General features: G+C 36.1%; 1 long non-coding RNA gene across 2 annotated transcripts; it reads right to left on the reverse strand.

Moving 5' to 3' along the window:
• Positions 1–1,406: 1,406 nt before the first annotated feature.
• On the reverse strand, positions 1,407–3,212 carry LOC113308836. Of its 2 annotated transcripts, XR_003340129.1 has the most exons (3): positions 2,904–3,212; positions 2,277–2,779; positions 1,407–2,198 (listed from the first exon to the last, which is right to left on the reverse strand). It is a non-coding gene; the product is annotated as an uncharacterized LOC113308836 (long non-coding RNA). The 2 variants fall into 2 exon arrangements; XR_003340128.1 differs by having other exon boundaries at positions 1,407–2,779.
• Between the last annotated feature and the right edge of the window lie 1,964 nt (positions 3,213–5,176).

Raw genomic sequence — 5,176 nt, forward strand, 5'->3', positions numbered from 1 at the left:
TGAAGAAGTTCCCACTCCCACTCATTGTCACAAACCTTTGTGTTCCCACTCCCACTCATTGTCACAAACCTTTGTGTTCCCACTCCCACTCATTGTCTCTTTGCCCACTAAATGTTCGATCCATAATGGGATCTACATCCATGGTTCTTCACTATGATTAATTGATTTACAAGGTGAGACTTCTTTAATGAGTTTTTGGAGCTCTTCTAGATCTAGTTTTGGGGCAGAAGATGAAGTTTGACCAAAAATCTGATCCATTTCTCTCTCTTAGATATTTTCTTAAGTACTAGAGAGTAGAAATGAATTTACAAAAATGTCCTTTTACTTACAAATTAAAGAAACTAAGATAAGATACTATGTACACAATCCTATATTACTAAGTTACTCCTACCCTTGAATTGCGCCACGCGTCGAGTGCGGTTTTGGTATCTACATACCATGCATATCTAAACCATACTATTAAAATTAAAACATAATGGGGAAGATAATAAGCTCTATATTTCGAGACAAATGGAGTATCTATAACCGAAATGAGTACTATGCATATCTGAACCGTAGATTTAAAAAACATAATGGGGATGATAAGCTCTATATTTCGAGACAAATGGAGTGCCTATAACTGCAATACTCCGACTCTTTCTCCAGCAAGAACATCCTTTGTTTAATGCAGCCCCAATGTTGAAAAACACAGCGAATAATCACAAAGAACCCTTTAAGAAGCAGGCTATAAAAAAGAGTAAAATCATCAACAAACCTTTTGATGTTCCAGCTCTTTAACTTTTATGCTGCAAATTGCAAGTATTCACACCCTTCAATAATGATTTGCACTTCAAAGTACTATATATCTAATAGAAAATTCAAGGAAAGTTATACTATGTGGTAGTCGGTAGATCTTGCCTGCGAAATAAGAATTATCTATGTAGCACAACCTGTTGGTATTCCTTCAGCCAAATCGAAATGATTTGCCCCTTCTCGGCAGTTTTGTAGCAGGTTTCAGGCATCTTCTAGGATTAGAAGGAACCACTATAACGACCACCAGGTGCGTTTCGATTTACAGCTCGCAAATCTCTGACCACCACGTTCGAAATTAAATTGTTCGCAAGGTAAAGATTGTAGTCCTTACCTAAGTATTTGTGTTGAGCCCAATTATTTAATGACTCAAGGAAATTGTAGTTCTCCTATAAATGAAATGTTAGGCAAATCTGATGGCCCTAACATACGTAGAGTGTGTGCAACCTATGACATTCGAATGTTTTTGTATCGTCAGGTAAGTTTAGACATCATCTGTAACATATAATGCATAACAAACATGTCTCCCGGTTATTCTATTATTCAATTTCTATGCTAAAGAGAAAATGTTACAGAAATTGATCAAATACTAAGTACAATACTTAGTCAAGCAACACTTCCAAGCCACAAAAAGATGCACACTTGCTTAATTCATATGATCGAATACTTAGTACAATAATGTTATAAAAACGGATCGTATTCTAAGTACAATTCTTAGTCAACCAACACTTGCATACACGAAAAAAATGACCACTTTCTTAATTAAAATGTTACCTTCAAAAAGAAAATAAAAAAATTAGTCTAAAGAATTTATGTCATTGAAACATTTTGTATGCAAGAGAGAATTTTACATTGCCTGCGGTTTGATTGTTCGTCATAAGTCTCCGACCTATAAAGTAAATATTGATGTAGATGTGAAATCAAAGCATCAATTCACGTGGAAGAAGAAGACTTCAAGTCTTAAACTCAGAAAATAACGACGTGTCATTAAAATTCCGTGAGAGCTGTTCCAAACTAATATCTGTATGTAATAAGTTACATATTACTTCGTTCTTCATCGCATTGGTTCTATAGAAATCCACCTAATTATTTTCTTTTTCACCACTGCGGTCTCTCCAGCAAGACCATCTTTGACTGCCAACAACAATGATCACTGTCATACCATCTCCCAACCAACATTGAGAACTATTGTCACGACTTATCTTAAAATGTTGATTAAACGACTTGATAATATACCAAAGTACCTCATCCCACTAATTCCCACTGAATATTTGGGTAAGTATGAGCTTAAAGAAAATAATTTGTTCCCTTGTCCACACGCAGTTACTCTCCATAAAAGCATCGTTACAGTGTAATCCATCCAAATGCTACATGATCACCAGTATCATTACAACTCCAATTTAATCAACCTAATCATCAAAAACAGTGAGAAACGATCCCATAACTTAAAAATAAAAGAAAAAGAAGAGAACGGAAAAGGCTATAACCTATTCGGTTGGAATTTCATTGACGAAAGCCTCAATAATTGTTGGCTTATGTTTGCAAGGAAACATCTCTTCATCTTGATGTTATCAAAATACCGCTCATTAAAGTACTTTTTCTCAACTTGTCAAAAACTAAACTCTTACCAAGCAGATTGAAATACGGATTACACATTTTATCAAGCTAGTTATGAATAGTTTTTATAACCCAAACATCGATTCTACTTCTATTCAACCATTCCCAAGATCTGTTACGGTGAATAGGCAGAAATGTACAGGCACGTTGAACGAAAGTTGTCATGTCTATAGTTTTGGGATTGTTGTTATGGAGATAATTGTGGGAGAAGCAGTTAAAACCAACATATTGTTTGGTTCGTTCATAATGGTTTTGTGGTTTAAAAAAGGTTCGGACGCAACTGTTGAAACCCTTTCGCTTAGCAATTCGAAACGCATGTATCTTTTCTTTGAAAATTCAAACTGTCGCTGCTTCTCACTTCTTTTCTTTCGTTCTGCAATTCCAAAGATGGAAGAAATGTTAAAGGGAGAGAACAACAAAAAGGCAGAAAACGAAGACGTATTTACAAAACCGCGCGCGATAAAAAAAAAACTCCATGCAAGGCACTTGTGCTTGACCTGCAAATAATGTTTGTTTTCCAGAGAGTATCACTATCATCGTTGTGCGGATGAAGGCATTTGACGTCCTACCGAAAACATCGCAAAAGGTTATGAATTTGCTGATAGGCGTGTTATGTAATCAGAATAATTGTAATAATTTATACAACTGAATAGTGGCGTCGGTAAAGCCTCAGGGCGTATACGGAAAGCTACCTTCTCATGTATTGTTCAAACAGTATCTTCTTGAATTTTTTTGGTAGATTCTGTGAGATAACAGTCTCAAACCAAGAGGCGTGTCTCTTATGTTAGGCAAAAACTGATATGGAATGACAGCTAGGCGTCTTTTTATTGGTTCTCCTAAAATTTTATGTGCCACATGGTGCACTATTTTTGCACCATTCGTGAAGATGAATGTAGCGATGCCACATCATCAAAATCATTATGCTTTATATTAAGAAAAAATTGATTGGGTAACAAGATGATGCTAAGAGCTTCTCCAATGGAATGTATGTGAAGATAAATGTCTAAGTTCACATAGGATAGACATTCATTTTCCATAAAATTCTTCTCCAACACAATTTCTTAAATGAATGTGAAGATGACATGACTTAATTTTTGTTAGACATTGTTAAGGTGAATGTCAAGTTTTAGACATTCACCTTGACAATGTTAAGCTATCCTAGTAAGCTTTTCTTAACTAAAATAAATTCCAATATACTAAATAACCATTTTTAGTTATAATAAGAACGCGCGATTGGGGGATATCAAAATTAATTGGGGGATAGAGGAAAAGGACAAAAACTGGATCCAAATATCAAATCAGGGTCTTCCCTTATCTAATTATTTTTTTAATTCTTAATCTACCCCTCACTAATCAGATATAGTGTTTAATTATACTTAGGAAAATCATAAGATAATTTGATAAATGATTAGTGTTTATTTATTTTTGGGTGAGGTGAGACTTGAAGGAGGGAAAAAAATTTGAGAGGGAAGTTTTTTTGGTGAAAATTGTGGATGATAGTGAAAAGAGAATTGCTGCTGAATATTTCGCTCAACTATAAAAAGAAGTTTTTCTTTGAATTCTCCATTTTTTTTCTCTGAAAAAGCTCGGTGCCGGCATAGAAGAAGTATGAATACCATGTCCGCATATGTTGGAAATTTTCATAAATGTTTGCCTCTATGCAGAGTTATCGGTGATCGACCTGACCGGTCAGGTCGTGGTGGGGCTCTAGGGGGAAACGCCCCCTAGCAGAGTGTGAGACATCGTCTCGTAGAAAAAGAAATTCTACGAGAAAATTGAATTTCAGTCCGTTTTGATTTTTTTTTTCTGGTTTTCAATCTATTGCCGGCACAGTCAGTTAATTCTCGAGCATGCCGGTACAACTACTGGCATGGTATGTTGCTTGAATTTCTTTGCCGGCACATGATGTCAAATATCCAGAAACTTGAAAAAAAAATTTCACTTGAGTACCGGCTTTGATAGATTTCTATCGAGCATGTCGGAACTTAGATACAACATTGAATGTTAGTTACCAAGCATGTCGGCACCATTTTCCGGCATGATCTTCATCACTTCCGGCATGGTCTTCATCACTTCCGGCGATGTAAGAAAAAATGTTTCTGGCATGGTCTTCATCACTACCGGCATGGTCTTCATCACTACCGGCATGGTCTTCATCACTTCCGGCATGGTATTCATCACTTCCGGCGATGTAAAAAAAATTATTTCTGACATGGTCTTCATCACTACCGGCATGGTCTTCATCAGTTCCGGCATAGTCTTCATCACTACCGACATGGTCTTCATCTATACCGACATGGTCTTCATCACTTCTGGAATTTTTTCATCACTTCCGGCATGGTTTTCATCACTACCGGCATGGTCTTCATCACTTCTGAAATTTTTTCATCACTTCCGACATGGTCTTCATCACTTCTAACATGGTATTCATCACTTCCGGCATGGTCTTCATCATTTCCGGTATGGTATTCATCACTTCCAAAAGTAAAAAAAAAAAGAATCGATTTCAAATTGAGGAGCCGGCAGAGAAAGAAAAGACAATTTCAAAGAGAGTGGGAAAAATTTAGAATTTGAAAGGGAGTGGGGAATATTTAGGTTTCAAATCCCTAACCCTAAAAGAGATTAATAAGAGGTGAAGATGGAAATGGGGATATGATTTTGTTTTTTGATTTTTATTTTGAAGGAGGGTTATTTTAGTAATTTTGCCATCAGAAATACCCCTCATCAAACCCTAAATTGAAGTTAACATTGGGATGAGGATGTCTTGTTT

Source organism: Papaver somniferum, chromosome 9 (assembly GCF_003573695.1).
Source record: "Papaver somniferum cultivar HN1 chromosome 9, ASM357369v1, whole genome shotgun sequence".
Classification (NCBI taxonomy): Eukaryota; Viridiplantae; Streptophyta; class Magnoliopsida; order Ranunculales; family Papaveraceae; genus Papaver; species Papaver somniferum.